Source organism: Scardinius erythrophthalmus (assembly GCF_964197995.2).
Source record: "Scardinius erythrophthalmus genome assembly, chromosome: 16".
In the NCBI taxonomy this organism is placed as follows: Eukaryota; Metazoa; Chordata; class Actinopteri; order Cypriniformes; family Leuciscidae; genus Scardinius; species Scardinius erythrophthalmus.
Window position 1 is genome coordinate 10637794 of NC_138236.1, and position 27481 is coordinate 10665274.

At 36.8% G+C, this 27481-nt stretch overlaps 1 protein-coding gene across 1 annotated transcript in view; it reads right to left on the bottom strand.

Moving 5' to 3' along the window:
* Positions 1–20060, bottom strand: part of tsnare1 (T-SNARE Domain Containing 1) — a 131956-nt gene extending 111896 nt beyond the window's left edge. The window contains exon 1 of the mRNA XM_081388397.1: positions 19966–20060. The gene's annotated coding sequence lies outside the window, so the exon portion shown is untranslated. The remainder of the gene's footprint in view (positions 1–19965) is intronic.
* Positions 20061–27481: the final 7421 nt, after the last annotated feature.

Consider the following 27481-nt stretch of genomic DNA (forward strand, 5'->3'; position numbering starts at 1 on the left):
CATGGCCACCCGAAGGGTCCGCACCGCCATGGCCACCCGAAGGGTCCGCACCGCCATGGCCACCCGAAGGGTCCGCACCGCCATGGCCACCCGAAGGGTCCACATCGCCATGGCCACCCGAAGGGTCCGCACCGCCATGGCCACCCGAAGGGTCCGCACCGCCATGGCCACCTGAAGGGTCCGCACCGCCATGGCCACCCGAAGGGTCCGCACCGCCATGCTCCCCTGATCAGCCTGTTCCACCGTGGTCCCCTGTTCTGTCTGCACCGTCGTGATCACCTCCTCCTCTGTCTGTCCTGCCACCATCCTGGAGTCCGTACTTCTGAACCTGTTCCATCTTCCCGTCACGGACTCCAGGATGCCCACCCCCCCTCCCGTATGCTGCCTTCTTCGGCGCGGGTCGCGCCTTGCGGGAGGGGGGAGTAATGTTACATTCACCATCTGTCATCGTCCTGTCTGCACTACACTTCCCAGAGTTCCCAGTCATCATCACCTGCACCTGGTCTTCATCATCATCATCTCTGTCACCTGTGTTTAGTTATTAGTCATTGTTCTCAATCACCGTCACCTGTCTTCACTCGTTATCATCTGTGTATTTAAGTTCCTGTCTTTCAGTCTTCTGTGTCGGTCAATGTTTAATGTTAGGTTATCCTTGTTCTGAGCGCACGCTCCCTTTTGTTTGTATTTGTTTAATATTGAGAATTAAAACCTTGGAATTCATCATCTTCGTGTTCGTCTCCTACTTCATCCTTCCAGAAGCCTGACAATGAGTCTACATAAACATAAAATTACCTGAACAGCATGTAATAGGAATTCAAGTAAACACTCAATTTAACAATGTAAAAGAGGATTGAACAACCACATTTTGTTGCTGTGTGAACATTAGATGATATAATCTTCATCCAACTCTGTTTTGATTCCAAAGCATCCTTGTGTATGTATGACATGACTTCCTCATCAGCATTTTATGGACATTGAGAAAAACTGCAGAACTCCTTGAAATGGATTTAGATATGGTTAAAATGGAATTGAATGGCACACTGCCCAAAACAAACACCAATAAACAGGAGATTTGGTGGGATTGTTAGATCAGTGTGAAAATTATGTTTGTCCCATATTCTAAATCCAACATCCATCTTCAATATTTAAAATGTTGGTGTTTGTTGGGGCAATAGAAACCAGCATTAAGAGTAGAGCAATGTGCATTTACTTTTAAATTGTAACCTATTCAGATATGTACGGGATGATGATGCATCAAATGTGTTATTAAAAGAAATAAATAGAAACATTTACAACTTTAGTTAAAGCAAAAGCAGATAAAGCAAAATCCCAGTAAGAGATTAATCTGAAAGGTACATCTGATTTACATACAGGCCTATGAATATATGTACTTATTTAGCTGCCCATAATTTAATTGAAGATATGTCATAATAACAACACTATGAATTCAAATTGAAAGACAACTAACAAGCCAGAATATTTAATAAAAAATAAGGTGCAAGGGATGTCTTTGTGAATGGCGACTGCTCCTGTTCTGTGATTTTCTGCAGATTTCTGTGGGCACATATTTTGTGTGGGCCTGCTCATCGCCTATTGTTAAATATAACAATGCAGCAAAGGGAACAGCAGCTTGACATGGTGCCATGAATGTGCGTCAAAGCGCATGAGGGTGTCATTTGTTTGACGCAGGAAAAATAAGGAAACCCCAGCAAAACATTTTTTTTAATCATTCACATAATTGCTTATTCTAACCACTCAACATGATCTAATATTAATGTTTTATCATGCTAAATGCGTTATAAATCCTGCTAGGTTAAAGCAGATCTGATGCGGCCCTAGGTGATCTAGGCTGTCCATCATATTACCAAAAAAAAAAAAAGCTAAGCCTAAATGGAGACCAGAGACAGGTCCATCACAAGACAAATGTAGTTCATAAACTGTTATAATTATTACATAATGAAAACACCAACATTATGCCACCGGGGGCCATTTTGAAGGGGTCCCAATTAAAAAATTAAAAAAAATGTTTTACTCTTGTTTTACTCTACATATGTAAACGAATTACTGTGTCCCCTATTAACAAACAAACAAAAATTAATAAAAACTATCTAAGATGGTTGCACTCATGTGTACTTGCAGTGTACTTACCAAGTACATAAGGTAACTATATGGGTTAAGGTTAGGTTAGGGTAGCTTCAGGGTTAGTAGTAATTACCCAGTTATTACTATAAGTAGTACATAGTATGTACATGACTGTAAAATAAAGTGCTACCATAAGATTATTCAGTGACAAAACATGATCACTTTACCTCAAAACTGTTCAGGAATAAATCTTAAAAATGTTTAGATGAAGAAAAAAAAAAAATTATAAGAGCATAGCCATCCAATAATGTGTTTAGACTCAATTTAGTGACATCTTTCACCATCTTCCCCTCATTTTTGGATCTTATCAGCCGTAATGCTTCCATCTGTGCTTACTCTATTTTTTTTTTCACCTCATATTTCCTGTATGGAAAGTACAGCCTAGACACTGTAAAACAGGGGTGGGGAACGTTGATCCTGGAGGGCCATTGTCCTGCAGAGTTTAGCTCCAACCCTAATCAAACACCTAATCAAACACACCTGAAGCTAATCAATGTCTTCAGGATTACTGAAGTTGCAGGCAGCCAAATGTTTTATTCAGGGTTGGAGCTAAACTCTGCAGGACAATGGCCCTCCAGGATCAACGTTCCCCACCCCTGCTGTAAAACATCTGTTTTTTTCACTAGAAAAGTGGGTGAATAGGATAACCGAATTTTAATTTTTGGTATGAAACGATCCCTCTAACACGAAGGGAAGTTATTAATCTTGAGTTTGGAACTTCACATTTAGGCAACATGGTGCACGAAATATCCCAGACAGCAACATAGTGTCGGCCCAGATCCGGCCCACATCTGGTATACGTGGAATCCACACATACCAGATGTGGGCCGGATCTGGGCCGACACGATGTTGCTGTCTGGGATATTTAGTCCCACTGCTTTTTGTCTCTATGTATTCTTGTAAGCCTTGTAAACAGTGGGATAGTTACATTTTAAAAGCTTCAATCTCTAAAGCTGCCCCTTCAAAAAGTCTTTGCTCAAATGGTGTTGACATAGAATTAGAGAGTGAAGGACACATGCACTCACCCACCCAAATTTAGACAGTCCAATTACCATGTCACCTATAAGAATAACTTATTATTGAGACAAATTGCCAAGTTTTCGACCAAAAATAACCTCCATCAGAGCAAATGGTCATCATCGCTGAAGGTATACCGGGATGCGGCCTAAGTCAGGTCGGTGAGCTAGTGCGAGTGATTCACCCTTTTTACACCACACCCCTATCGGCCACTTCACAGCACTCACACATTTACCACACACCAGCGTCATTTAGACATTCGGCCAAAAAGGAAGTAGAGAGATGTCACCGTTGCTTCACTAGTGAGCGCTTTTATACAATCTTTAAAGTCTTAACAAGTACCCTTTAGATAAAACAAGGAAGCAGTGGCTAAGCTGATGACTCACCGTTTCACAATTATTCACAGAGCACACCGGGTCATGTTTTCATTCATGATTTGTCTCCAAATCAGCCACCAAAAGGAACTGGCGAACAAACAAGTTTGGAATTCCATCATTAAAACGGCCCTTTTAACAAGCTTGTTAATGATGAGGGGGAGGATGCGAGCTAAACGTAATCTCTCCCTCTATCTCACTCTCGTAGCTTGCTGAGAATTCCCTAACCGGATTCTTTTGAGATATCCACGGATAGCTCAACACAATTTTCCAAGTAATCGGCCGTTAACAAGAGGTCTGGGAAAAACATGGCTTTGAAAATAGTACAATGGGAAAATTATTAGCCCGTGTCTGCTTCTTTTATGCCAGAGGTGCTTATCTTTAGAGCAGTATTGTTTGGCACATAAGGCAAAGTCAAAAGCACTTATGAGACTCTCTAAAATGACAATAATGTGTCTGCATTTGATCTCATGTCCGTTTACTGTACAAGCATATACTTCTAATATTTGTAAAAGAGTATTTGTAAAAGAACATTATTTGTGACATGCTGTCAGCTAACTTACTAAAATAATTTGGACTTGTCCTTTTATTTTACACTAAGCAATGAACACAAATGAAAGCCTTTTGGGAAATTCTACAGCACTGTGAATGTTAAAAATGTTCATCACACTATTTTTACATTTTAATTGTAAAGTTAGTTAATTAGTTAACAAGAACTAAGAATGAACTTCTACAGCATTTATTAATCTTAGTTAATGTTAATATTAAAAGTAACTAATATCATTCAAATCAAAAGTTGTATTTGTTAAAGTCCCCCTGTGGTGAAAATCAAGCTTTTAATGTTGTTTATATGTCTATGTGGTGCTTTCAATATGCTTTAAGACAAACCATGTGAAAATTCAGAAGTCAACACCATTGCTGAGTATTTTCTCTTTAAAACTGCAGTGAACCAAAGACAGTCTCAAAAACGCAGTTTGAAATCGCTGGTGTTTCTGACGTCACAAACTACCTTGTAAACAATCCCGTCAACGTGTGAGCGACAACGATCTCTGAGCAGGTGTGAGCGAGTGGAGGAGGGGCTAATTTGCATATTCATAGAAAATGTTTATTGTGTTTCAACCGGTTTTGTGAATGGCACACTTGCTTTACTCAGTGCATGCTTTCAGAAGAGACAGCATCTTTGGAGAGTATAATGATATGTGTGCAGAGAGTGACAAATGGCTATATATATAGGTTGTCCGGAAAGCACGTATATGGAGATAGTTTGGACATGTCTCATGATAATTATCACCTGTGGCCATGTTCTCTCTCATTTAAAGTAATCTGGATTCATCAACATCAGAATGAGGGTAAATTGGAGCCGTTGGAAATGTTGTATTGGATTCACTGCAGATAAGAAAACTTATGCGCAATTATTAGTGATTGAGTTTTGGACAGCGTACATAATAAAAATCTGTGTCTGTGGACTACAGCACCTAAAAATCCAGAAGTGGTTGAGCAGACAGAGTGTTCTTGATGATGTGTTCTTTTTTCTTTCTTTTTCTTTTTTTCCAGCTTGTTCTGTATAAGACCAGCTGGTCTATTTAGAAAAATGTGAGCTGGCTTGTTTTTGATGATACTGTCACATTTATAAGATATGAAGACAGCTGGGCCAGGTAAGTATCAATAACACTTTAAAACAGTCTGTCCACATGGCGAGAGGAGAATTTAGGAGGAGAGTTAGAAAAGGAGTGGAGCACAGAGACCTTAATGATTTCATTTGTTAGAGAGCTCAAAGATGACTGGCCACACAGGTTTTTTTTTTTTTTTTTTTATAAAACTCCCAGTGCATTTGGATGAGTTAAGGCAAGGCTGGCTCTGCTGTTTATGTGTCATTTGGCTTTATCAACATATTCTGCCACATAATTTATTTAAAATGAGTCACCTGGGATCCGAAGGCCCTTTCTGCAGTTTTTCCACTGTGAATGGAAAACACACAAAACCATCCCTGCTGGAAAGTTTTCAAATTCGAGATAGACCAATTTGCCCTCATCTGAGTGCAGCCCACAAGCAACAGCCCATTTGCATATGGCCACTGCCTAAATTACCCACACAACCCTTTGTATCAAAACAGCAAAGTCGGTGAGGCTTTTGTATTTTGAATTATTATTATTTATATTATTATTTGTAGCTGATTTTATGATATGCTATGAAGATTAATTGATTCTACTACAATCTCAAAACCATAGGGAAAACTCTGCACACATAATGTGAAATTTGTAAACACATGAAAATGGTTAATGACCGTTTCTAGATTTATAATGGCACAGCAGGGTAAATGATGCAGCTACAGAACTTTGTTATGCAGATGCACTTAGCTGCAAATTATATCTTTACAATCTTTCCTTTTAGGTGTTTTGCTTCACTCAGCAGATAAACGGGCACATATTTGTGTATGCTGAGTTAATGCTTTTAATGGGTCCACGCACACTTCATCCAGCTTTTTAAAAAAACAATAAATGCTCATGAAAATTGTCACTTGCTCATACAGATGCACCTTAAGAAGCATGTTATAGCCATGTCGTAAAACAAGTCGAAATTATGACATAGCTACCAAGCCATAAGTTATCAGATAAAAAGTAGAAATTTACATAAAAAGTCATAATTATGATACACAAAGTTGAAATTATGAGAATGTCAAAACTATAAGATAAAAAGACAAAATTCTGAGTTTTAGTTATGGTATAAAAGTCAAAATAATGAGAATCTGTCAAAATTATTAGATAAAAAGTAATTTTTGAGATAAAAATTATGAGATAGTCAATTAAAAGATAGTCAAAAGTATGAGATAAAAAGTAGAAATTGACATGTCATAATTATGATATAAAAAGTCAATGAGAATCTGTCAAAATTATTAAAGTAACTGAGATTAAAAAAACTATGTGAAAAGGTCAATTATATGACAAAGTCGAAATTATGAGATACAAGTCGTGAGACTAAAAAGTAGAAACTGACAAAAAAAAAGTCATTATTATGATATAAAAAGTCAAAATAATGAGAATCTGTCAAAATTATTAGATAAAAAATCTATTTTGAGAGAAATATTATGAGTTAAAGTCAATTATATGACAAAGTCAAAATTATCACATAGTAAGGCAGTTATGAAATAAAAAAGTAGAAATGGACAGTCATCATTATGATTTAGATCATCAAATTTCCTAAAATTAAATAAATAAAATTATAAGTTAAAGTGAATTATATAACAAAGTAGAGATAATGACATAAGTCATTATGAGATAAAAAGTAGAAATTGACAGTCAGAATTATGAGATGCAAAATTCACAATTGTAAAAACTAAATTATGACATATAAAGTAATACTGTGATATAAGTTGAAATTATGTATTAATTATATGAAGTCTTATTACAAGAATTAAAAGAAATAGCCACAATTAGTTTTACATTTGTTTAATCTGATACAGAAATAGGCTTCCATAAATATTGCGCACACAAAAAGATATACAAAAAAAATGATGAAGCTAAAGGAAGTTTGCAATTGCACTGAAACAACAACAACAACATTGCACGCTACATTTACAGCTTTATTTTGGGCAGTAGCGCATGGTGAGGTCAATCAGAGGAGATGTGTTAGGAGTCCACTGATGTGACGCTTAGGGGCTAAACACAGTCTTACTCATTTCAATTCAATTTCAGAATGTGGGAATGAAACGTAAAACAGTCTCAGCAAGTCAACATGTGTACCACTGTGTACGAGGACAAGTCACCACATCAAAAGAGCTAGGAAAAGAGCTATAAAGAGAGATGGATGGGAGAGAGAGTTTGAATGGCGAGTCTGGGTGTCTGGACAAATGTTAGCCTGAAGCACAAACAATGATCCAGAGCTGGGTGAAAAATGCAAGATTATTTGGCATATTCCAACACAGCAGGCTACGCAACCATTGGCAGAGGAGGAAAGAGAGGCTGACACTCCTCAAAAGTGTATTTAAAATGCAAAACAAGTAAAGTGATAAAAACGAACCGTTATATTAATAAAATGTACCAACTAACGTGCATAACACTGATCAATGTAATGTAAAAGGACTTTAAATACAAATCATTTTTTATGCAAAAGGTAGTTTTTTTTATTTGTCCTATTTTCTGTAAAGTTACTTTGGAACAATGTGTATGGTAAAAAGTTATACAAATAAAATTCAAATGAATTCGAAATGAAATTTGCCTCTTGCATAAATAACCAGTCATTGTCACAGTTTCACCAGACGAATAGCTCTATTTAGGAAGAATGAATCATTCTAGAATTATTGGAGTGGTTTTGTAGGGGAGTGAATCTGCATAGAAAATAATAAACAAATTACTAGCATAGATAAATACAATAAAACAAAGATACAAATTAAATAAACGGTGCTTTATGTTTTTTTCAGGTAAGACTAACAATATCCAGGTACAGCAATTGAATAATCAAATGTAAAATAATACTACATAGTCTTCACTGGATAAATTGTCCAAAAAAAAAAAAGTGTTTACTCAATGTCAGCTCAGAATAAAACAAATTAGTAATGCTAGCTTGTTTCTATTTGTGGAAGTGCATATGTCAAGGTAAAACTTGAGGCCATGCATTGGCTTACTTAAAGATTTCTGCACTGTGTAAGCATGGCATTCATAAGAACATAGCAATTTGGGTCTAAAATGAGCTTCTGGCGCAAGTCATCTTTGGTTTTTGCATAATAGCGGCAATTCTGCCATTTAACGAGATGATGGCATGTGATGTATGTAGACATTTACACTGGACCTAAGGCTGTTTTGGCTGCCAGTGCTGTATGCCACTGCTGGACATGGTTATGACCATCCCTATGGGATTACAAGCTGTTTTAGGGTTGGACTTTGGGAGAGATGATCTCACTATGAGCTCCGAGGGCTCCCTGGCTCATGAAGGGGAGTGAGACAGATGGTACACTGGACCTCCAAGTTCCAACCTTCTGGTTCTCTCCTCACACCACATATGTTTCCCCCTACAGCTACAGTACATCCTGGTGATGGGTTTCCCACAATCCAACATACTCATGGCATATCTGGCCCAAATGGGATAAGGAAGGACACACAGGACGTCTCCTTGGCAGGGTCCGACAATGTCATCATAGTAGAAAAAAAAAAGAGTCTTTCTTTGAACTTGTCACAGAGGTACAGTGAGGGTTTTACATGGTAATGTGCAGGGTTGCAAAGAATAGATATAATGAATACAAAATCGAATCTATCACAGATAAAATTGTGTCACAATACTTTTTAAACACTTCTCTGATATTGTCCCCAAAATAAGTCAGATGTAAAAAAAATAAATAAAAAATCTCATGTCAATCAAGTGAGAAGTTATATGTGCATTATCATTCACGCTGTGTTCCATGCACTGTGGGGTCACAATTTGAAATGAATGGATACAAAGACCACATAATGTAAATAAATGAGCATGCTGTTCTACTGAGCTGTCCTCATGAATTGCCCACAGATACAAATACGCCGCAACTAGTGTAGTACAATTCACTTGATGGCTGCTCTGTTAAGTCTTCGTCGACGGTTAGGAACCTGGGTGTGCTCTTTGATACCAATCTTTCATTTGAAAGTCATGTGTCTAGTATCTGTAAAACCGCATTTTTCCATCTTAAAAATATATCTAAATTACGCCATATGCTCTCATTGACAAATGCGGAACAATTAGTTCATGCGTTTATGACCTCAAGGCTAGATTATTGTAATGCTCTACTTGGTGGTTGCCCTGCACTCTTAATAAACAAACTACAGCTAGTCCAAAACGCAGCAGCTCGAGTTCTTACCAGAACCAGGAAGTATGACCATATTAGCCCGGTTCGGTCAACACTGCATTGGCTGCCTATTAAACATCGCATTAATTTTAAAATATTGCTGATTACTTACAAAGCACTAAATGGTTTAGCTCTGCAGTACTTGAGCGAGCTCTTAACGCATTATAGTCCTTCAAGTTTACTGCGATCTCAAAATTCCGGCCAGTTAATAATACCTAGAATATCAAAATCGACTGCTGGCGGTAGATCCTTCTCCTATTTAGCACCAAAACTTTGGAACAGTCTTCCTAACATTGTCCGGGAAGCAGACACACTCTGTCAGTTCAAAGCCAGATTAAAGACACATCTCTTTGACCTAGCATTCACATAATACATTATAGACTTCTATAGTTCAATGTTAGGCTGCATAGATTAGGTCAGCCGGAACCGGGAACACTTCCCATAAATCCTGATGTACTCGTTACATCATAAGAAGAATGGCATCTACGCTAATTTTAGTGTCTGTGTTTATCCCGAGGTTTTCCCGCAGCCTGCCGGATCCAGGCCGTATCCAGATCTGATGAAGGACTTACGCCTGGACACGATGACAACGCAGTGCTGAAGTGCCAACTAGTCTCTCCCTATGGAGGATCCCTTTACCACTCTACAGATAAGGCGTTGTCTGGAAAATTCGTTTTGCGTTCCTACCCCGAAGTGACAAAATAAAAAAAAAAATTCTTTATCAAAAGGAAAGACAAGTACTTTGTTTAGGCTTGGCTTGTAGGGATTTCCAAACCTGCGCATATATATTCAAATGCACATAACTATAGAACCAATTCTAAATGTGCATGTGAACAGCATCAGCGTTTCTCACAGGTTCGCGTTTAAAGTCTGTGAGAATGGTGTCGTCTTAGTGGCCCCTAATTTAATAACAAATGATCATTGCGACGGAAGCAAATCAATCAAAACTAACTTTAGCTGGAAAATTACTTTATTAAAGAACCGCTATAAAGCCAAAACAATCTCTGTTACCTTAAATTATATGCTTATCTCAAGCTGCTTTGAAACAATCTACATTTTTAAAAGCGCTATATAAATGAAGATGACTTGACTTGACTTGACTTGACAAAGATGACTCATGAGCTGGTTCTTTTTAGAGAATCCGAAACACAACCAGTGAATTCAGATTCTTGAACAGAAGACTCTTATGAGTGAGATAGTTCTTTTTAGCGAATCAAAAACACAACGCACAACCAGTGAAGTCTAATTCAATTACAGATCATTCTTACAGTATGAAGCAGTTCTTTTTTTTAGCAAATCAGAAACATATCCACAACAGTGTGCAATTCAATTAATACATAAATGGATCTCTAATTAATCATTAAAAAAGACTCACAAGGTGCCAGTTTGAACCAGTCTGACGAATACTTTACTGAATTAACTCAGTTTGGTTACTGAAAGAACATCTGACTGACTAAAATATTTGAAAGTTAGCATCACTTTCAGGCATGCCCTACTTGAAATACATTATTTGTTACATTTAAGAGAGATTATTTAGTTTAGTAGTAACATAACTATGTCACTTTACAAATAAAGTGTTCCAAAAATAGTAATTGGATATGCATGTCATCTTACTGAATGCTATACTTTAACATTAAAACCATAGTAATACAATGACACTTTTTTTGTTAGTGTTGTCCGCACTGACAGATGAATCTAAAAAAGCCACAATGACTCAAAAAAGTTTGATTTAGAAAAGAAAGTGCAGGTGTTCATTAGTACATGCTATGAGATGTTGTTTAAAGCATGCATGTGTTGGTAAGTCTCTGTGAAGTAATGTGGCAGATGGTAAAATTTGCCATCGATGAGTCACATTATTTGCCCATTTTCCATAACCTGTCAAAGTGTGTGTTATTTCAATGCACCATCTGATAATGTGCAGAAACTATTTGGGGCTTTGGCTCTTGTTATATTATGCTACACTTCAAGCATTACCAGATAACAAAGTCGTCCTCTGGAATCGCTTTATGAAAGTAATAACCAGTGATGTATACCACATAAACAGTGAAACAGTGTGCAGTAGCCTTATCTATACAACAGATTGGCTGTGCAGGTATTGAATCTCAGATATCCTGTAATCTCATCTATAATCAAAGCCAGAAAATGTCTTTTTGAGATCATATCTGATCTGGCTTCACATGCAAGCTCAAAATCCTGGATTGTGAAAGTGATATCTCGCTGTATTTAAAAAGTCATATTTATTGTAGTTTACATTCAGTAAGAGCCTATTAAGGTGAGAAAGAATGTGGTTAAACAGAAAGGGGAAGGGGGGTGAAATCAATTCACAGAAAAGTAAACTTCAGCATCTGGATGCCCTTGTCAATGCCTCCTGGAACAAATAAAGTTACAGAGCAGAACCAGGAACTAATCTCATTAATGGCTGCCATTTGTGAGTGATTAAGGTCTGTCCTCATTCAATGGCACACTGGACATAAAGTTCTTAGAGGTTAATAACCAGTTACAATCAATTACTCAACTAATATGATACAATCAATGGGTTCCTCTAATCACATGAGGTGACAAAAATGGAGCCGACGACTATCAAATCGCTGGGATATCTGAGCTGAGGTATAACAGGCCAAGGTGAATGCAACTAGCATTGTGTCTGTAAGGCTACGTTCACACTGCCAGTCCAAATCCGATTATTTGTGTATCCGATTGGAATCTGATCTAAAATTATTGATGTCCACATTGTGTATCGCAACTGTTCAGAGCCGATTTGTGTGTGCATGCAGCTCTTTCATTTTTAGGAATATTTGCATTGGTTTCCATGACAATAGTGTTGGTAAGCATACACCAAAAACAACAACAACAACAACTACAAACCAACCGCAACATGGAGGGGTTTGCAAAAGAGATGTTGTCTTTTTTAAAATTTTACAACATGACAATGTGTAGCCGCCACGCTGGACTACTGTGTCTTCTGAGGCGGTGGCAGAACCGTAGGAGAAATAGGATTTCAAACCACATATGGATGTAGCTTAAAGGTCCCGTTCTATGCCCCTTTTCACAAGATGTAAAATAAGTCTCTGATGTCCCCAGAGTGTGTATGTGAAGTTTGAGCTCAAAATACCCAACAGATCATTTTTTACAGCATGTTTAAATTGACATTTTTTGGGGCTCAGAAAAACGAGCCGTTTCAGTGTGTCCCCTTTAAATGCAAATGAGGTGCTGCTGGACGACACAGGGGGCGGAGCTTCATGAGCTCGTGCTCAGTCTGTCAGGAAAAATTCATCTCACGGAATGATGATAATATCAGAAACTCTCAGTAACGGCGTTCATTTCGAGTCGGACAATAATGCCTACAGAGTCAGATTGCTGTACAGAGATGAAACAGGTATGGTTTAGTAGTTTAATTACGGTTATTATAACGTATTTGTCATCTGCTTGTAGGCTATGTATCCATTATTTATTAATAGCCTACAAGTCTGCTGTCTGAATGATGATCAAACATGTACTGATGAGTTTAATAAAGTTTATTGTACATCACACAAAAGATGAAGCGTCAGTTTTACTTCAGAAAATCACCGTAAGAGCTGAGTAAACACAGTAGCCTAAGTTATAAGAAGTGCGCAAGTAGCCAGTAGAGTTGAGGGAGCATTCCTGTGGGCGGAGGTTAGTCAAGAAACGGTTCTGGTGATGTCACTAATGCAGGATGTAGAGGGGTGTAGTCCAATCGAGCCGTTTTTTGTAGTCAACTTCTGTTAAATAAAATATCTCGCTTGGCATTAAACTTTGAGCTTTATAATTTTACAGATATTATTTATGCTCTAACAGCAACATTACACACTAACTAAAGTTTGAAACATGGAATCGCATGCAACGGGACCTTTAAAACTGACTTAGAACAACATCACAAGAAAGGTTCAAATTACATTTCATCTACTGAAACCTACAGTATATAGAATGAACAAATATCCAATAAAACATATGCAACATTTCAGTTGGTTTGCAGAAGGAAAAACCTGATTCATTTTCTCCAAATAGAAATAAATTTCACAAGATTCTGTTCAAAGTTTAAAAAAAAAAAAAACCTGCCATGAGCTATATGATTAGTAACTAATGGTATGCTTCTGCTGAAGCCATTTGCCAATGTAAATTCAAACTTCAACTTCATTAATAATTCATTAAGCCATATATAACCAAAATCCAGGTAAGAAATACACTGAATCTTAGAGAAAAAGATCCACCAATCAGAGAGTCTTTGCAAAAAAATCAGGATAAAAAGTGCTCAGAAGTGACCACCAAATGTCATTATCAAGCCAGTCTCCTTACACACTCAAACTACTTTATATATATATATATATATATATATATATATATATATATATATATATATATATATATATATATATATATATATATATATATATATATATATAAAATCTTACTGACCCCAAACTCATCAACATTTGAACTGGCTCAAAAAAGTTCATCAAAGTTGTCCTAAGACAAGAACGGGTATTGTTCAAAATTAATGTACAACTTTGATGAGAGGTTTTGATCCACTTCAGATGTTGACTATATACAAGTGTTTGGGGTCAGTAAAATTTTATGTAATTTTTTTTTTTTTTTTGCAGCAAGGATATTATAAATTGATCAAACGTGACTGCAAAGACATTTATAATATTCCAAAATTGTATATTTCAAATTAATGTTTTTCTTTTGAAAGTAATCACAGTTCCCACAAAAATATTAACAACAATGAAATAATACGAAATGTTTATTGAGAACCAAATCATATATTAGAATGATTTCTGAAGGATCATGTGACTCTGAAGACTGGAGTAATGATGCTGAAAACTCAGCTTTGCCATCAAATGAAAAAAAAAATCATTTTAAAATATATTGAAATTAAAAAACATTTGCTATATATTGTAAAAAAATATATATATATTTCACAATATTACTGTTTTTACTGTATTTTTAATCAAATAAATGCAGCTTTGGTGAGCATAAGAAACTTCTTTCAAAAACATAAATTTACCCACCTCAAACTTTCGATTAGTAGTGTATATACATAAATAAATATAAGTTTGAGAGTGCAGGGAGATATACAATAAATGTAAAAGATGTACCGTTTTTATATTCATTGAATTATCTGGCTACACAAGTGAAAAATGTTAAAGCTAAAATGACCCTGTTTAAAGCAGACCAGTTCCGATGTGTCTCATACATTATCTTTAAACACTTTTTATTACAATAATTATTAGTTTAATTAGACCTAACCCTTGTCCACTCATTACTCACACATCTCCAAAGCACAGGGCTTGTTATCTTGTTGGGTGAAACCTCTTGTCTGCAGGGGTACACATTAAATCACGGCCTGGTTCTTTCCCAACCGGCTGCTATGCAGTCCAATTACGCAGATTTCGAGTTACTTACTTATGCAATCAAGTAATTACAACCCAATCTCACCCGAGTCGCAAGCACAACATAATCTTTAGATTGGCAGGGAAATTATGTCCAATGATGCACCATTTCTCGAGATGTGACAATTGCCTTCTTAATTATGATGCCATTGTGTCAACTTGCTTTCTCAACCTAATCAAAAGCATGTGTAATCATGAAAGTGGTCCTGAGATATGGACCATGATGTTGTAATTGCATTTTAATCACACTGGTGTAGGGAACATGGGTTCTTGCTATCTCATCAGTTTCTTAAAATTTAAGTCAGAGAGAGATGTCTGGCAGCTGCGGGAACTAAAAGGGGCCTAAAGGTTTGCTTTAAAACCCATGTAGGACTTTGTGAACTGTCTTGGCCTGACAGCAAGACCAGAGCAGTTTTGCTTGATAAGGTGAAGTGGAGAAAGAGAGCAACGTGACGGGGATACAAATTAATTTCATTTCCCAGAATGTGCTGCTCTTCTATAAGAGTTTTATCTTTCACTTGAACCAAAAAGACTAGCTTTAATTAATGTGATTGTGCGATATCCATCCTACTTGAACAAATGTGATCTATGCCGAGGTAAACTGACTTATTTTGCAATTAGTCTTATCAGAAGGGGTGTAGGAGCGATCAGTAAGGGGGGGGGGGGTTATAAATCTCATCAAACCTCTCATGACATGGTTTTTAATCACTATACTGTACATCCAAAAGATACTCCCATATGAGGTACCATATAAAAGCTTAAACACTAAAATTTACTGAAGTGTCAGCACAGATGTCAGCAATTAGCAGACCACGCTCTAAATCCGGATTGGTTCTGTCTGGACTTCATTTCTCATTTAGTATAATTGTAAACAAATACAGCAACAGAAAACAAGAGGTCTGAGTTTTGCAACCCTGCACAGCTACTCGGCCACTTCATTTTTCTTGTCTGACTGAAATAAAACTACATTTTTTACAAACTGTTTCATATGTGTGAACTGATTAGAATTGCATTTGAAAATACATTTAATTAGCTTATGACCATTCGATCAAAGCCAGCTTGTGAGGTTTCGAAGGTCTATGAAGCCCCGGTTTAGGTGGCTAGCCAGGTCTGTTTCAGTTTAGTTTGTGCCAACCCTGTGTTTTATGCACCAAAAAAGTGTCTTGGCTATTAGCTGTGTTCATCACCATAATAACTTGCGCTCCAAGTTTACCTGCATGTTGCTCTGGGTAAGAAATCTCAAACTGAATTTGGACCAATCAGCTGTGAGCAAAGTGACATCTCTGACGAAATAATAATAATAATAATAATAATAATAATAATTTGTTACATTTATATAGCGCTTTTCTAGGTACTCAAAGCGCTTTACATGGAAGGGGGAATCTCCTCAACCACCACCAATGTGCAGCATCCACCTGGATGATGCGACGGCAGCCATATTGTGCCAGAACGCCCACCACACACCAGCTTACTGGTGGAGAGGAGACAGTGATGAAGCCAATTAGTGTATATATATATATATATATATATATATATATATATATATATATATATATATATATATATATATATAGATATATATATATATATATATATATATATGGGGATGATTAGAAGGCCATGATGGACAGAGGCCAAGGGGCAAATTTGGCCAGGGGTTACACCCCTACTCTTTTTCGAAGGACATCCTGGGATTTTTAATGACCACAGAGAGTCAGGATCTCGGTTTAACATCTGTTCCGAAGGACGGTGCTCTTTGACAGTATAGTTTCCCCATCACTACTCTGGGGTGTTAGGACCCACACCTCTTCCAGCAGCAACCTGGTTTTCTCAGGAGGTCTCCCATCCAGGTACTAACCAGGCACAGCCCTGCTTAGCTTCAGCGGGCAACCAGTCTTGGGCTACAGGGTGATATGGCTGCTGGCTTAATAAAGTCACTTCCCCAGTTTCACTTGCTATAATCCATTACACATAAGCAATTTTAGTTTAACAATTATTATTACTCATTTAGTTTAAATGTATATAAATATGTACAGATAATATGTAATATAAATATGTTTTAGAATAAATAGATAAAGCTTTAAAATGGACTACATGTGAGCTTACATATTCAAATCTATACCCATAGGCCTATTACCAACTACATATCTATTTAACTTCACAACTTTTACTTGCACTGATATAGCAAAATATGTTCTTCTTGCTGTGTAAAAACAATTATATACTTAATATTCTTTAAAATCTTAATCTTCAGCAGAAGAGAGATTTGAACGTGCTGACTCTATCAAGAGAAGCGAATCTCAGTTTTGCATGTTTTAACACACGTGATTGGCAGTTCGCTACTGATGTCAGACTTGCTTGTGCACGCTCTCCATGAACTCAGGATTAAAGCCTGAGTTGACAGAGAGAGTTGATGATCAGCGTCATGGTACCAAAAAAGCCTGATTGGATTGATTTGTCAACTCAAAAAGTTTCCTGTAACCCTGAGTTTGTTCAAAAATAAAACCAACATACATACATAAGCACCAGACAAGCCAAAAAGCACTCAATAGAATAAAAGAGAAATCCAGGAAGACAAACTATAGAGTGTTAAAAGCCAAGGTGAATAAATAAGATTAAGATGAGATTTAAAAGTACAGATAGATGGGGCATGCCTAATAGAAGGAGGAAGGCTGTTTCACAGCTTCGGCCCAGCAGCGGCAAAAGCTCAATCACCACGTTTTTTTTTAGTTTTACTTTAGTAACTGTGAGAAGGCCAAGGTCACAGGATCTTAGGTTTATAGATGGAGTGTACGGAATCAAAAAATCCATTAAATATTGAGGTGCCAAATTATTCAGGGTTTTGTAGACAAATATTAAAATTGTAAACTCAATCATATACTTTACCAGAAGCCAGTGCAGAGACATTAAAATAGGTGTTATGTGGTCGTACTTTCGCTTCCCTTCAAGTACTCTAGCGGCTGCGTTTTGAACCAACTGCAGACAAGAGACACCAACTGCAGCCTGACAAATGCCATAATACAGAGAATTACAGTAATCAAGCCTAGATGTAACAAATGCATGAACAGCTGTTTCCAAATTACTCCTTGATAAAATGGGCTTCACTTTACTAAGAAGGTGAAGTTGGTAAAAGCATGACTTGACAACAGCTGAAAACTGTTTGTCAAAATTTAAAATGGAGTCAAATAGGAAGCCCAGATTCCTGGCACACTTTGTGTTATATGGGGTGAGAAAGCCAAGATCAAAATCAAAAACACAGTTTTCCTTGGGGCCGAAAATAATAAACTCAGATTTGTTTTCATTTAAGTTTAAAAAATTGCTTGAAAGCCTTAACTTAAGTTTGTTTATGCAAGTTCAGTTTCCTGCGTTTTCTTTGTTCATGCTCATCTGTTGCCATGGTTTTTGATTTGCCCCCATGTGTCTCACCTGTGTCTTGTTAATTACCTTGTTGAGTCCCAGGCTGAATCCGAAATCGCCCCCTATACCCTTAAATAGGACACCATATGAGAGGACAGCCATTTGTAGTGGTGTCCGAAATTATAGAGTACATTATAGAGTGCACTCAATCAATCCCATAATGCACCGCAATAACAAGTGACCAATTGATGTACATCCAACGGTTAGAGAATACTCATAATGCACTGTGAGGGTTGTGCCGAATGAATTCCCGCCTCTCGCCAGAAGTAGGCGCCTGAAGCTGAATTATCCATCCAATAATTTTCCAACCGCTGATCAAATCTGTGTACAGCATAATATCATACAGGTATAAATTCATTTTTGATTGGTTATTAAATAAGGTTTAAGGTATGGGGCTGATTTCGAACAGTTTCCCTAGGCTTTATCCATTTTTAGTTGTTGGTGGTTGGTCTGTGGTTTTGGAGAAGTTCTAAGTAACCTGAGTTTTTGTTATTTATATTTAGTTACTAAATTAGACTGCTTCACATAGATCCTGCTTTTCATCCTTTTCAACCATGTCGTGACATATAAGCTTTTTGACAATTATGATAATAAAATCACCCCAAATAATTTGGTGATAGGCAGATTTTGGTACTGTAGATAAGCATTAGCCATGTGGGCAAGCAACATATATCTCCCAAAATGTTGGGAATTGCTATGAAACTTTTTATCAGTGTGTGAAATAATGTGATACAATCGAGGGCTGTAATTTAATCGTATTATAAACTATTATGTAATTATAGAAATAAAAACCTATTGTGTTAAAAGGCAGAGAACATATAATAATTACAACTTCCTTCTTAACAGATCAGTTTCCCATTTGCCTCAGCAGAGAGAACATTATGATATATTATGAGCAATAATAGAGTGAATGAGAAAAGACAAGATCAACATTTGAAAAAAAAAAACAGGGTTGTTAAAACTTTAAACCTTCAAACATTGCAGCTTTATCAAGCCACAATTCAAAGTCTGTCTTTAAAAATGTGGCTTTTCTGGATGGACGTTACATATTAAATGTAAAACTTTGAACTTCCTTACACTCAAATTGCAATTTTTGTTTGCCACTTCAATTCAAATTTGATTTAAAGTCAGTAATTAAGTTTTTAATATAAAAGGCATGTTCAATTCATTTCTGAAAGACACACAACCCTGTAATTGTGCACAATAATGTATAGACATATTTTAGCATCATGTGCATGTTCACAAAAAACATTGTGAACAAAGCTCAGTTCACTTGACCAACACTGCAAAACAAAAGATACCCAAAAGGAAAACAATGGGTTATTATGCAAGATCTACTTAACGGAATGGTCAGTTGAACAGTCAACAAATGATTCAACCAAATTTGACTAGCCATCAAAAGAAGACAAGACACACACACACACACACACACACACACACACACACACACACACACAACAGCTCTCCAAAAAAAATCCAGCCCATTATGCAGCCATGATAAACCAGAAAACACAACTGCAGACTAACACAGAAATTCATAAATACAGTCTTCAGCCTACATAACAGATGGGACACTATGTTTATATTTATTACATCACATGCAATTATCCCAAAACACACTGTTCTTTCTGAATGACACGATAACGACAGAGCATCCTTTCAGGCCTACCCTCCCCCTTCCTCTCACCTCCTCTCCATCCTTAAACAATGACCTCCACCTGACACAATCTCAGCAAAAAAGAACAATCCATTTAACCAGAGCATAAACTGAACAAAGCTAATTGTCATACTTTACCTTTTTTTCTTGAGAGAGCACTTAGCCTTAGCACTCAAATCAGATGCAGGAGAACCTCTCAGATTCAACCCCGGCTAACAACATCACATGACTCTGTACCATCTGCTCCTTGATTATAATCATGTGACCTGAAGGAAAACCAGGGATTGTGGGATATGTAGTTTAATCTTAAGAATGCATTAAAAGTGTCATTTGTGGTTTAGATATAATCTCTTATACAAATTCCCCAAAAAATTTGACAGCAAATGCATATATTAATAAAAACTTGAGGAATTGTTATAATTATTTTAAATAATTATATAATAAAAAATAAATTAAATAAAAAATAATTTTGTTCACAATTATGGGAATTTTGAAATGCATTTAAATAATTAAAATCTCTCTCTATATATATATATATATATATATTTTTTTTTTTTTTTTTTTTCACTTTGCATAGTAGAATCTAAATTATTAAAATACATTTTTATACAAATACAGAAAAGGCTGAACTGAGAAAATGACCTTTCTAGGTCGGGCTGTTAATATTACATTAGCACGTGTCTGTGTATGAATGTGTGGGGGGTTGGTGGGTCAGCAAACGCCTCTGGGTTAAAGGAGTATACAGACATAAAGGAGTATAAAGGAGTAAGACAGCCCACTGTCCTCTTATTCCCTCCTGCTACACACGCACGTTTCTCCTAGAAAAGTGGATGGCATTGTTAAAAAGCCTCCGAGTGGGGCTGTAAACAGAGAAACTGAATTAAGTGAAACAGGATGTCACTCTCGCCACCCCTTGACCTTCACACACTCACACCGTCTGCATATGCAATGCATGTCAACCTCAAGCCCGGATCTAGGACAGTGCCAGGACCACCGGCCAAATGCGACACTGAGAAATCATCATCAACAGAATGGAACCGGCAGTAATTCATGTAATACAGCCAAGGAAGAGGCAACTCCTCTACTTCACTGTCATTAGCTGAAGTCAAAAAATATGTTTGCAACTAAATAAATAAATCAGTAGAAAATGGTGGAAATGGACAGACTAATTGCATAGTAAACAACTCTTCATTACTTTCGGTCATATCCAAATGGAAAGGAAATGGACATAATAATCTGTAAGAGAACTGTTTTTTAATGACCACTCATACATTAAAGGTCCAGTGACTGTCATGACACCTGCAGTGTTTACATGGGGATTTGAAAAAATAGGGTCCAGTTTTCACTATTAACTAGTTGCTTATTAGCATGCATTTTACTAAGATATTGGCTGTTTATTAGTTTTTATATAGCACATATTAATGCCTTATTCTGCGTGACCATATTCTACATCCCTTAATTCTACCCAATACCTAAACTTAACAACTACCTTACTAACTGTTAATAAGCAATAATTAAGAGTTTGAGGCAAAAGTGGTAGTTAATAGTTAATTAATAGTAAAATTGGACCCTAATCTAAAGTGTGACCAAGAAATTAATGATACATCACATTCAGATCCCTCATGTTACCGTATCCCAGGATCTATCGCTTTTACTGTATTGTAATTTATATTATATTATTATATTTATATAACTATTATACATGTATAACGATAATTAGCAGGTACAAATAAAGCTACACAAATATGCTCGCTACAATATTATTAGTCATAGTATATATATATATAAATCTTTAAAAAGACAGTAATAATTATATAGTTTTTAAAAAGTAAGATAAATGCTTAAGTGTTGTTTCCTATGCCAGAGAGGGAAAACATACATACATATACATACATACACACACACACATACATATATATATATATATATATTTTTTTTTTTTTTTTTTTTTTTTTTTTTTTGAAGCCTACTCCAAACCACTACTCTACAGCTATCTACTGTTTCTCATTTGGTTTTTCTGTCTGACAGGTGCGCATGTGTGATACAGATTCCGAGGTCACTTCTAAGGAGGTAGATGTGGCCCTTGTGTTTCCTTACACTGACTGTGGGAAAGCTGTGGTGATAGAACATGAAATGAACCAGCATGCAACAGTCCCCAGACTGAATTATAGATGCCGCCCATCTGCTGACAGAGGAGCAGTCTGTCAGGCCTACTCAGTGTCACCACTCTGGGGGCTCAGAGATCCTGGGCCATTCATTCTCACCTCCTGCTGAAATAAGAGAATCACCTCTTGACCTGTTCTCTCTCGGAGAAGTGAGGTTTTTCAGCAGTGAGAATGGTATAATTAACAAATCACAGCAACTAATTACTAACAGTTAATGGTCATTATATTTACAAATAATTCACAAATGCATCAAATATACAGTAATTTAACAGCAAAAGTGTGAACTTTTTTTATATAGGCATATGCATTTACATGCTTCAATATTTTGTGTCATTTTGACCCAGAAACACATTTTGCTTCAAGGTAAAAAGCTTTCTAATTATATAATTATTGTGTTTCTACTCCAATCCGTTTGCCAAGATCATTTAAATGTTGGCTGAGACTTTCCTTTTTGCTTTAGTACATAAACTCAGAGAATGTGTTTCTGGGTCAAAGTGACTATGCAAAATTATGCCAAATTGACTGCAATTTCTACTCACATCAGACTTATTTAAAAGAAGAACCAAACACAGCTTAGTTGACCTGAAGAAAAAAGAAAGAAAACTTTTCAGCTTGTATTCAGCTATTTACATCAATTATAAATTATAGCAATATATAAATATTTTTATTATTATAAAATGTATTATTTTATCTTTTATTGTTATTATTATATATTATTTAAATATATTACATATTATACAAATATATTTTAAATATATTAGTTTTAGTAATTTTGTATAAAAGTGTAGCATTTCATTATTTATATAAATGACCTGCAAGGCAGTCTGGTTAAAATCTCGAACATTTATTTTGATGAAAAACAGAAGACCTGTGAAGTGCCTGTGTGTAGCTGATAACAGTTTTTTAATTTTAATATGAAATATAAAGAAATATATGGAGGAAATATCAATATTACATTTGTCACGTCTGTTTTATTTAAGCTAAGTTTGGTTGCCCTGCGAAATCTTTTGCATTTAACTGCTGAATGTCTGAATTCCTGTTTATTTTTCCCCAGGTGAATTTTACATTTCCCACAAAATGCAAACCCCTCTCAAACTATAATTTGTGTTTCTACGATCAATAGTGACTTGGACTCCTGCTTGACCATTCATTTATGAATAACTCACACAGCCCTGTCCACAACCAAATAGCAAAACAGCCCTTAGTCAATGTCCTTTGACAAAATCATTAGGTATCAAAAGACTAATAAGGCAGAAATGGAAAGGGATGCATTGTGACATGCAGTAAATAAGTGCTAAGTAGCATTAACATGCAGGATTTAATTTCCACTGTGCTAGCAGGGTGTTTGTGAATACGATAAATGTGAATAATATTTTCACACTTAAAAAATAGCTTTTCTTATCAGTAATTTTCTCTTTCTATTGTGTGGAGTCCTTAGCACCTCGCTAAATCTGTAAACCTCACTTCTGTGTCAAATCTGGCTAGGGAGGACAGTGTAAATATTTTGTAAGTAAAAATTAGCACTTTTGTATGGTCGTGTTGGTGAGCCATTTACAAGTATGCGCCAAACCCTCCATTATCTTGCTGAATGAGAGCTCATATTACCACTCATCAGACCAATCTACCGTTTCAGGACTCAAACCTGGCTGGTCCCCATGGAGTACAACAAACACACCCAGCTGGCTTATTTCTATCTGAACATGAACATACAGTAAACCCACTCACTTACAATATGGTTTAATATATTCTCCTGCCAAACTGTGCCAACAATTTTAGCTTTACAAGCTCATGTGCCCTGACACTAGCTTCCATAAGGAGAATATAGAAATTATATTTCATTTCACAAATACAGTGCCAAGTGTGCTTCTCTGCCATCCCAGACTAAACAGAGATTTAATTTGTAACAGAGATGTGGTCTCTCAGGTGGGAGTGGGTTGTGCAGCTGGTTTCATTTTATTACCCATGCACAGTTATCTGGCCCTGATAATAATACATAATAAAGTGCAGGTAATGAAATGTAATGATGCATAGTTTGCTCTGAAAAATGAGCGGAACAAACCAGAAGCGATTATCACTCACCCCTGACAACGGGTACCTGGGTTTTGACCTGTAAATCTGCCAAGAAGTCTGGCAGGATATAATGTAACCCACACACTCACTTAAGCCCAAATTATTAAAAAGAGAGCTTTATGTATTCTGTTCTTATGGGAGAATAATTCAAGGTAAGAAATAAAATGCCCGACTCCCACAATGCCAAAGACCAGGGTTCGAGGCCCGCAGAGAGCGGGGCGAGTAGGTCCTGGGTGAGGGGTTACATTGGTGCCGTGACCCAGATGGGAGTGTGGTTTAGGGGGGTGAGTGTAACGGAGGCCTAGCAGTTGCTGTGCGAGTAAAACCTCACTTCCCTGATGTCAAGAGGCACTCTAACGAGTGATACTAGAAACATCGGTTTTTAGCCTCCTTATTAGAGCCCCGGGTTCGAGGTCTGCACAGAACAGAGCAAAAAGGACCTTTGATTTCCAGGGTGATCTCTGTGAACACATGAACCAGTGTCTATATGGTTTTTATCTGATCTGTGATCAGTTTTATATTTGTAAAAAAAAAAAAAGAAAAAGAAAAAAAAGGCATTATTTGTAAAATAATTATATAAAAAGAAGTGTTGCATTGAAGTCTCATATTGGCCTGATTAACCAAGCTCTCCATTAAAAAACAAAAAAACAAAAACAAAAAAACACAACAAGCCCTACGATTTAATAAAATAACACAAATTATACAGACACTTCTTGTTTAATGGTATTAGATGATTTTTTAATTGTATTTAATAGATTACACTTTCAATAAAACACTTGAAATTGGTTTGTAAAAGGTATGTTATGCATGCCAAATTGAGCTCTTCGAAAGAGTGAATCAGTTTGTGAAGCAATTCAGAAAACTTAATTTCCTTGCATTATATATACAGCACAAGCCAGCACCACATTTTTACAAAAACCAATACTAGGCATGTTGAAATATAAGAATACCCCCTAAACCCATTTCACACACTTACCCACAGTTTCACAGACAAGGCTTAAGCCTAGTCCCAGACTAAAATGCACGTTTGAGCTGTTTTAAATTGAAAGCATTTCTTATAATAAGTCAGTGCCATTGTTTTGTCTCAAGATGCATGTAATGTTTGTTTATAAGGCAAATTTATAAAAGATTAATGTCCTAATTGACCTAAGGCCTAATCCTGGCTTAATCTAAGCCATATCTGTGAATCCAGGCATTGGGGTTCTAGAGAGTAATCAGATCAGTTTGATCAAGTAGAATTTTCTAACTCAAACTTTCTGGGAAAAGGATTTTTAGATTAAATCTGAAAGAGTTGTCGGAAGCTAGTTATGGTGATGTTGAAGTCTTGGGACCCTGCCCTGGAGTAGTTTGTTTATAGCCTACCTTTAGCTTTTAATCCAAAAGCCTATGGAAAAATCCTTTTGGGTTTTTGCCACTGGCATGATACCTGCAGCACTCTATAGCCTATACATTTCACTGAAATGATATTTCGATAAAACTCTATATCTGCACAGAGAGATGAAAACAAAGATAAAGGTAACCTTAATGAGTTTTAGCCGCGAGACTTGGGGAGATTTTGTTCCAGTGTTATAACATCTTAAACATTGTTAAGATAGTTTAAAGCAGCTTTTATGATCCAGTCACCTCTGGCAGCACGTTCACTTTAACTGCACCCTATGGACAATGTCTCCTTATTGGGTTTAAAGTTTCAATAAGCAACCAGTTCAAGCGCTCCCACTGGCTGCTATTACACAATGTGATTTTCTTCAAAGAATGCTGACACAATTAAGAAATGGGGGGTGAAGGAATTAGATGACATTAATTAAAAGGACTGAAATGAAATCGGCACCAGTCTATTCTGTGAGCTGCCAACAGTGGTGCGGTGATTTACATGAATTGTGGACTTAAGCGTTTCTGTGAGGAGCCGGCTGAAAGGTTAATGCCGAGGTCCCCGTCTTCCACTCACATCCTGCGGAGAGAAGCATGTCTCCCGCTTGGCAGTCTGGGATATTGTTTCTGTGGGTGAAAGATAATGGATTAGGTCCAGCAAGGGGCTAAGAGGGAATTTTGCGGAGAGATGAATGAGGTGACACGAGGCAGTTCGAGGTGGCGGCAAAAATACTTTCTGATTCCACGCGAGGTGGAGGAGTGTGCGTGGATTGTTTTTCTTTTTGACTTCACTCTTAAACGGCATACTTTGTCATGGTTAAGATTTAATAATATTGTTCTTAGCTTCAAACTTCCGTTAAGTGAATGAAAATGAAAACTTAATGAATCCCGCGTGCTCTTTGAGAGGTCTGATAATAAGAGTGAGGCGCTTTGCCAGAGCGTTTATTCCTATTGATGCTGCACTGAAACTGCTAACATGCCACATATCCCATTATCATTTCTCACCAAGACACAGATGCATAGAAAACCTCTTACGGGGGCACATTTCCCCAAACCTCCTCAGCAGATATGCAGACCAGACTATGAGAAGATGCTCAGCACATTTATGGAATGTTACTAAAACACTTTTTTACGAAGAAGGCCATCTTTTCCCACTTATGCCAAAACAACATTTGCATCCGAGTCAGCACTCTGAGCTCTTTCGACTCCAACGCTTGTGTTTTGAAATTAGGGGTGCGTATATCACTTAAGAAGCGCCCATAGCATTTTAACGTTCCACATACACACTCGCGCTCATCCGGCTACAAGCATGTTTATTTCAAAACAAGGGCACGGAGAGAGATTTGAGTTGGAATTGCAAATGTGAACAGCAGGAGCTTGGTGTAATCCAAAAGACTTTATTCATTGGGAACGCCGGCTGGGTATTGGCACTCGCAAACAGTTTGTAATTTTCAGCTTTTCGGCATCGACTACATTCAGTCCTCGCTCTGCGTGAACGCTCAAAGCTACAGTGAAATGTTAAATTACCTCTGGATGAATTTGAAGTTTGGAATAATGGCCCGGGACTGCATGCTCGGATGTCCACTTGGACGTGATGGTTGTCCCGCTGTCCATCTTCAATCTCTCTCATATTTGCACCTTGTTATTATGGTGCTTTACCATCACATTCCTGGCAAAGCATTTAAAGCTGGCTAAAATATGAAAAGAAAAAATGATCCACATACACACTTAGCAATGCAATCTGGTATACTGATCCACCTGAAAAGTGAAAATATCAAAACAAAACCTTAGTAAGATAAGGTGTCAACCATTTTATCTAAATGAAAAAAAAAATAAAAAAAATTAAACGCCATAAAAAAAATGTTCAAAAAAATTTAACCGCTGTGATATATGTTGGACATTGTTAGTGCGCAACATAAATAAACTATTACGACTGTGAAAAGTATTTTAAAAGAGTTTACTTTCTTAAAGTCCACAGGGCCCATAGTTGAAGAAATAACTAGAAACTTAATTTTCTCACCAACCAAAGAAAAAGTAACAACAGGATAGCA